Here is a 9,015-nt window from a genome sequence, read left to right on the forward strand (position 1 = left end):
ATCCATGTGTTGATCTATGAACTCTGTCCTATAATGATATAAATTCTGCTTAGCTAACTTTTAAGATAACATAGTAATGACTTTCTGATTATAACCAGCTCTTTGATTTTTGTGTATAAAAGCTCTGACTGTTAAAATGAAGGCAGAGCGACTTTGGGATCTTCTTGAGTCACTGTTCCTCTCCACGCTGCGTGTATTAAAGGCATTGCAACTAACGCTCCAACCTGGTTGAAGATGATTGTTCTTCCACATCAGATTTGACATTACTGTATGTATGCAGGCCCTTGTAATTGCTTTTCCAATACTGCCAACTGGTTATTGATGATTGATTTCACATTGTGGTACGAGTATCGAGTGAAATGAGTGCTATCCACCCCAGCAACACAGTGATAACATGGAGCCGGCAAGTCATCCAGGTCACAATAGAGGTCAAGCAGTGGGAGGAGGAAGACGTGGTGGTCAAAGGAATGGAAGGGGACATGCACCCCTTCTGAGAGGTGGTCGTGGGCCTCGTCATAGAGGAGGGCTTAGGCCTCACCAGAGAGGCAGCCATGGGCCTCATTTGAGAGGTGTTGGGGGAACGTGGTAGAGGACAAGGCCACGGACCAGACAGCGGCAGCAACAGCAAATAGTGTCCAGTGAAATCCGAGAAATAGTTGTAGAACATGTTGTAAATCATGGCATGACCATGACTGAGGCAGCTACAATGATTCAATCAAACCTCAGAATCAACTCAGGATCAACTGTGGCCTCAATCATCAGAAATGTCCGTACTGAGAAGCGGCAAGTCTTCAGCATGCACTAAACATTAGGCTACTCTCAATTGTCAAATGACTGTATACTGCATACCAATGTGTAGCACAGAGTATAGTGTGCCTTTTGAAAGAAATGCAGACAGAGTAAAGCAGCTGATAACTGAGTATGTTCAGGTATGTTCAGTTTCAAGATGCCTCTTGTGAAAAATGGTTGTGAGAACCTGAACCTGAACACAGGGCTGATGGAAATTTAGAAGTACAGTAATCAATCCTTTGTTTTGCTTTTTACACTAAGCCAGGTGAGGAACACTGCAGTTGACATTTTACTGTAGTTTTGTTCGTTTTTGTAGCTAATTATTTTTGCATGGATTCAAAGAAACCTATGGTGTGATTTGATTGTATTGCATCAATACATTTCAGATTTTGTTCAATGATTCCACTGTGTCTGTAGTATTCTCTCTACTAGTCCTTTTACAGTGATGTATTTATGTGTAGTACCATAATGAAACATGTATCACATATTTTGTACTACAATATTTAATGATTGTACGAACAACTACACAGTGAAACTATCGGTATCTTCTGTGTTACTATGTTACTATGGTATTTCATGATAAATGAGTTATTTGAACCAACAAGTCTGCAAGTGCTAGGTTTCTTTAAAGATATGAATGCACAATGCAATGTTTTGAACATTGGACAGCCTGTGTTACAAGTGATGACCGTTTTGAGTTTTGTGTCTAGAGTTTTGAAAAATGACATCAAGGTTCTGAAATTAGTGACAAAGTGATTGTAAAAAACTGTATATTCATCCTATTTAATGTGCTCTTTTAAAATGTACTTTTCTTTTTTATGTTGCCATTTCTGTTCTACCAATGTTTCAGTTGTTAGCCAAAGATTGACAGAGTACATCTCATACACACAGGCCAGACAGCAAAGATTTCTTTTTGAAATTCAATTACAAATGCTGCATGAACTCATCAATACGATTAGAGCTCCTGAAAGCAATATAACTAACTCACTCTACAGCATCTCATTAGCAGTGAAAAGAAACCAAGAAAGTTGGGACAGTCGACTGTTTACCACTATGTAACATCACCTTTTCTTTTAATAACACTTATTAAGCACTTGGGCACTGAAGACACCACTTGGTTAAGTTTAGCAAGCGGGATTTTCCCCCATTCATCCATTATGCATTTCCTCAGCTGCGCAACTGCACAGGGCCTTCGTTGTCTTAATTTGCACTTCATAGTGCGCCACACATTCTCAATTCGGAGACAGGTCAGGACTGCAGGCAGGCCATGCTAGCACCCGCACTCTCTGCCTATGCAACCATGCGCTTGAAATCTGGGCAGAATGTGGTTTGGCGTTATCCTGCTGAAAAATGCAGGTACGTCCCTGGAAAAGACGATGTCTGGATGGCAGCATATGTTGCTCCAAAATGTGTACATCTCTTTCTGCAAAAATGGTGCCCTCACAGATGTGCGAGTTACATGACAGACACTCATACACACTGTCACACCCATACACACACAAACACACACTTTCACAGACAGACACACGCACACACACTCACTTTCACACAGAGACAGACACACAAACACAGAGACAGACACACACACACTCACTTTCACACAGAGACACACAAACACATACACTTTCACACAGACACACACACACATACATACATACATACATACATATATAAGGAAAAGAAACAATACATTTAAAAATCACAAAAAGATGTAAATGTAAATGTAGATGTAAAGATGTTAATGATCTCAAGGTAGCTGGGACCATAGTCACCAAGAAAACAATTGGTAACACACTATGCCGTGAAGGACTGAAATCCTGCAGCGCCCGCAAGGTCCCCCTGCTCAAGAAAGCACATGTACAGGCCCGTCTGAAGTTTGCCAATGAACATCTGAATGATTCAGAGGAGAACTGGGTGAAAGTGGTCTCAGATGAGACCAAAATCAAGCTCTTTGCCATAAACTCAACTCGCCGTGTTTGGAGGAGGAGAATTGACCCCAAGAACACCATTCCCACCATCAAACATGGAGGTGGAAACATTATGCTTTGGGGCTGTTTTTCTGCTAAGGGGACAGGACAACTGCACCGCATCAAAGGGACAATGGACGGGGCCATGTACCGTCAAATCATGGGTGAGAACCTCCTTCCCTAAGCCAGGGCATTGAAAATGGGTCAAATACTTATTTCCCTCATTAACATGCAAATCAATTTATAACTTTTTTGAAATGCATTTTTCTGGATTTTCTTGTTGTTATTCTGTCTCTCACTGCTAAAATACACCTACCATTAAAATTATAGACTGATCATTTCTTTGTCAGTGGGCAAACGTACAAAATCAGCAGGGGATCAATTACTTTTTTCCCCCACTGTACATACATATATATGGAAAAGAAACATTACAAGTATAAATCACAATAAGATGTAATAAGGTACAGATAAACAAAGTGTAATAAAATGTGATCTGTTTGAAAATGCAGGGACGTCACTGGAAAAGATGATGTCTGGATGGCAGCATATGTTGCTCCAAAATGTGTACATCTCTTCTGCAAAAATGGTGCCCTCACAGATGTGCGAGTTACATGACAGACAGACAGACAGACACTCACACACACTGTCACACCCACACACACACTTTCACAGAGAGACATATACACACACACACACACACACACACACACACTTTCACACAGAGACAGGCACACACACGTACAGACACACACACTAACTTTCACACAGAGACAGACACACACACACACACACACACACACACACATACATACATACATATGGAAAAGAAACAATACTTTTATAAATCACAATAAGATGTAATAAAGTACAGAAAAACTAAATGTAAGAAAATGTGATCTTTAATACACACAAATATGTATGGCTGGTCGGATGCGTCTTGGACTCGGGTTCCTCTTCATTACGTATAACGCTTTTGCCTTTTGCTAAAGCTTTCCGTGGAGGGGATCGTGGGTGAGTTTGTACCATTCTTGGGGGGCTCTGCCTTGTTGGGGCGGAGCTGTGATCCAGGTGAACAGCAGATCGGGCATAGGTGGGCATGTGGGCAGAGGAGTAGGAAGGCCGGTCAAGCAAATAAGCTTGCTAAGGTACGCAGCAGCAGCAAGCAGCCCCCCCATCCAGCCAGCCAGCCAGTCTGGCTGGCAGTGACTGAGTGGTTGACAGACGGCAAGCAACGGAATGTACGTGCTCTGTGATGTCATAGCAGTCAGCTGAGAGAGGCTCGTGATGTCATCGCTGAGCTGGCTGGCTGGCTGGCTCTGTGTGTGTGTGTGTCTGTGTCTGTCTGTTTTTCTGTTTGTCAGTCTGTCTGTCTGTCTGTCTCTCTCTCTCTCTCCCTCTCAATTCAATTCATTTGTATTGTCAAAGCAATTGGACATACATACATACATACATACATATATGTAGCGTAAGGTACACTTATACATTTCAATTAAAGAAGTGAATTCATAGTATCACCTTATCACGAATCCTGGAGTCTTGTAGAACTCAATTTCTGTAATAATTGGACGCAGACACCAATTCCAAAGATATAAATTGTCAAATTTATTTAAAAACAAAGACTAAATGTAGCACTACACTAATTATACAAAAGGGAAAAACTAATTAAAATTCAACTCTAGATCAACAAATCAAAGACAAATCACTTCCGTGACCAAATCAAAGACCATGGGATCCCATAGGATAACACACAAATCGTTAAACAAAAAAGGTTATAAACACATTGACTACAATACCGGTTAGTAATTCTAGGAATCACTAAGAAACAGTTGAAAGTGCTAAATTGCAGTTTCAGAAGATGAAAAAAAACTGTAACTGATGGGATATGTAGTACTTTATACTCGAGTGGTCTATGCGATTACACCCTGTTGGTGTTATTAAGAACGCCAAGTACCAGAATGCAGAGCGGGACTGTTTTTTGTGCCGTGACTTGTCGGGGGAAAAAGGCGCAGAAAAAACGGACGAGAAGGTGAAGGTAGTATGGCGGTGATGCACGCGTTGGTGAAGTGGGAAAGCGGGGTCGACAAAGACTCTTACAGCGTGATTCCCACTGCTTGCTTTCGCAATTTTGATTTATTCAGCATTGCTGATGATGACGAAGAGACGACTCGAAACTTCAGAGCAGAGTGGAGAGACACGAACAAACCTCCAAAAGGTGGATGGCCTGTCCATGAAGCGCAGATCATTATGACTGGTAACAATGTTTATTTAAAAAAAAAACATTAAAGTCTTTACATGCTATTTGATATATACAATCACAGTATATTTGAAATGAATGTTTAAGTTATTAATGTGTTGTACTTCTAACATACTCTTATAACATGGTAGGTGGTGGTGAGGGCGCTAAAACTCGTCATACTTGACTGGCATTTGTAAGAACGATTTATTGTGTGTTGTGCTTTACAATAAAATCCCCCAAATCACAAAATAAATTAAACCAGATATAATTTAACTTCAGTTTTGATTCAGTGTTGGCTGTTCATCTTAATTTGTATGGTCAAAGCACAGTATTTTTATGACAAATAAATATAATCCCCAAATATCTGTGGACATAATGCAGGGTTTTATTTATTTTATTTTTATTTTAGGAAAAGAAGGCGAACTAAGAAGAAAACTTAATGACCTAACAAAAATGCCCTGTCCTAAAATGAAGAGAGTACCTAAACCAAACAAAAAACTTCAAATTTCAGATGATAGTGACCTTGATGAACCACAGTTACCGGTGAGATAATTACTGCAAATATTAAATAAATGTATTGCAGGATTGTTTTTTTTTAATCATATTCATATATATATATATATTCATTTTAAACTCTTTTCCTCTCTGAATACAGCACAAAATAAGAAAGAAAACCGATGGAGCTTCAAGAATTAGATCCCGTCATATTCTACAGACATTTAAAGAGTCCAGTGAAGTTGAGCTACAGCAAAAAGTTAAGCAGCTCGAAAAGGAAAACACAAGACTTAAAAATGAAAACCAATGTCTTCGAAACCGTATGGTTGATGGTAAGTTTTTTTTATTTATAGCAAATAATTCCTTACCTTGATAAATGTTATTCTTCAGTAATTTAGATTCCAGAGTAATGTATTATAGTTGATCATACTGAAGTAATCTAGAACCACAATACAGACTCTTAATGTGCACTGTCTAATAGTTTAATAATACTGATTATTAAATAAAGTTTTTCAACATAACTTCATAATCCTACATTAATGACTATATGCATTACATTAGATCTGGTAATTGTTGTATTTTATCTTTTTTATTTTTTTCGTAGCTAATGTTAATGACCCACAAAAAGGTCAGTTTCCCAATAACATAGAGCAAGTCTCTCAAGTATAATTGCAGGCATTGATGGTTTTGTTTTCACTTTGTATTAAATATATTACTAGAAATTATTATCATTTAATACTAAGGTTTTTTTCTCCAGAGATTCCAGACCTTTTGGACAATCTGAAAAAAATTGTAACAAAAGCCACATTTATCAGCAATGAAGACAAAAGTGTGTCACCATCAAGTGGTTCTGACAGCCCCACAGCAAATTGTTCTGAATCTGACAAAGAATCACCAAAACAGGTATAACACTCTTGGTCTACAATATTACAAAGACAAGGTAAAAATATATATATTGAAAACAAATATTGGTTGTAAACAATCTAATGATGCTACATTATCAGTTATATTCATAGTTATAGTTGATAATAAGAATGTAATTGAATTATGGGTGTCACAGATTCACTGACTTTATTATGTCTGTAAATTAATAAACTTAGAATTGAGACATACTGTGGTCTTTAATAACACATTTCTGTAACAAAATCACAGCCTTACTGATAATGTATTCCACTTAACATAATATAAGAATAGTTTGGGGATAAACTTGTTTTTTATTTACCATTGTCTTTTAGGTGGAAATATTCCCAGGCACTGGAGTTTACATTGACAAACTGTCCTGGATCCTTGCAGAGAGGTGCAGCACGAATACGTCATATGCAAGAACCCTGACGGTTGCTGTCTTTGACTTTCCAACATTATTAAAGAGCAATCTTCGTGGTGGTGGCAGCAAGAGAGATCCAACTTCGGAGAAAAAGACACCTCTGGATCGCTTAAAGGTGGAAGCCATATATGGTATGTAAATGCTCTTGTACAAAATTTCTAACTCTCCTTTTTAACTGTATAGAACACAAAGGGTTAGCATTTGAAATGTTCCTTTGGCCTTTGTTTTAGTTTCAGAGACTAGAGTTAATTTATTAATAAATAATAATACCTTACATGTAGCAGCTGGAAAGATCCCAAAGTGCTCTACAGACTCACTTCACCCACCACCCTCTGGGGTGCAGCCATTTTGTACCAGCAGATTACTACACAGCAGTAAAGGTGGAGTCATAACAAATTTGTTAGACCTGATTGAGGGAAGCCTGACTTAGAATTCAGCCACGTCACTCTTTCAACAACACCTTGTAAATCACCTTGGATTAATGCTTCAGACATATTAATACATAATAATAATGAATAGTGCCATGGGATCCTTGACAATATAAACTTTCATGTCTCATTTAAATTTGACTTTTGAGCAAATACTTCACATTTCAGTCCAGTTGTGCCACATCAATGTAATGCTTAAGCAAGGTATTAATGGAGAAAAGACTGCCTTTGCATAGCTGCTTCGCCAAGTACAGATTTTACTATGAACTAGTGTAAGACAAGTTTAAGAGCATACACCAAAACGTTTAAATACACCCACACACAAAAATGTTGATTTACTGTGGCAATATGTAACTAATGAACCCTTCTCAAAGATATGTGGTATGTTTATTAAAAGATTTTTATATATCTATGTGCAAGTCATTAAATCTATGTGATACATGTTTTTTAGGGGCTACCTTGAAAAAATTGCCCAGTACCCCAAAGAGTGTAATTGGTGGTGCAATTAACAGCAAGATAAATGAACTACGACACAGAATGAAACCAGAGTGAAGATTTGAAGAACCAGATCTGTATTTTTTGTTTTGTTTTCAACAGGGTTGGGGTCAATTCCAATTCAATTTTTAATTCCCTTTTCAATTCAATTCCAATAAAGAATATTCTGTGAATGCAAAAAGTAATTGCAATTTTGAATTGATTTGTAGGAGGAATTGGAATTGAAAAACAGGAATTGACCCCAACCATGGTTTTCAGTGAGTGTTGTACAAATTGATAGGTCAGGGTTTCTGTAAAAACTTAATAGAGGCCAGCAGGCGTGCACGATCTGGGAAAAACTGCTCCACTACAACAGACCTCTTTCCCTTCGTTTTCTCTAAAAACCTCCTGATATCCTTCACTGCAGCTCTGACTCACCGAGGACGAGGAGGCGAGAGAGGAATCCGTGAAGCCGCCCTCACTGTCACTCTGAGCCCGAGGCGTCCCCGGTGGCTGCCGCGATGCTCCAGCGTGTAGCCGGACCTTTCCCCACCAAGCCGCTCGCTACCCCAGCTTCACTACTGTGCCACCACTTCTTTTACTGCCACTATTTACCAACACCGTCCGTGCTCCCTCCCAGCACCTTCTTAGTGCGTTTTTTCCACCCGGCGCCTCGGCTTGTACCGCCGAGCCTGGCCCTGCCTCCTCCTCGGCTACACCCTGTGTGTCTGTCCGCCCGTCTGCTGGCTGCTGAGGTTGTTCCTCGTCACTAACCAGCGCCCCGTGCACCGCCTCAACACCATCTCCCCCCGGCGTCTCGGTCGTCACTATCCCCCGCTGCCTCGACCCCGTCCCCCAGCTGTGCGTCATCGCCTCCGGGCAGCTCTTCCCCCGTCACGGCATCAGTGGTACCATCGGTCCGACCGGCGACTGTCTCCTCCGCCGGGGCTCGATCTCTGTCTGCCCGCTGCATCTGTGGCTGCGGGCCGGTGTCTCTATTCCTCCCCGCGTCGCCCCGCTCCTCCTCCCGCTCCCTGTCCTGCTCGGGACAGTTCCTCACGACATGCCCCTCGCTCCCACACCTGAAACACTTCATGGACTCCGAAGTAGCGAACACGACGTAGTCGGTATTGTCGATCTTAAATTTAAAAATGACATTAAGATCCTCATTGATGTTATTGAGGATCATATACAGCTGCCTTCGGAAGGACATGACGTGTTTCAGTTGCGGGGCTTTGCAGCCCAGCGGGACCCTCTTAATGCCGGACATCAGCTGCCCGAGCCGGTGCGGATGAACGGAGG

At 40.5% G+C, this 9,015-nt stretch overlaps 1 non-coding gene across 1 annotated transcript; it reads left to right on the forward strand.

Annotated features, from left to right (window-relative positions):
* Window positions 1-3,695: 3,695 nt before the first annotated feature.
* LOC136728225 (U5 spliceosomal RNA) lies at window positions 3,696-3,810 on the forward strand. Its single transcript, XR_010808590.1, has one exon. It is a non-coding gene; the product is annotated as a U5 spliceosomal RNA (small nuclear RNA).
* The last annotated feature ends 5,205 nt before the right edge of the window (window positions 3,811-9,015 follow it).

The sequence above is a fragment of the Amia ocellicauda genome, unplaced genomic scaffold, assembly GCF_036373705.1.
Source record: "Amia ocellicauda isolate fAmiCal2 unplaced genomic scaffold, fAmiCal2.hap1 HAP1_SCAFFOLD_29, whole genome shotgun sequence".
NCBI lineage: Eukaryota > Metazoa > Chordata > Actinopteri > Amiiformes > Amiidae > Amia > Amia ocellicauda.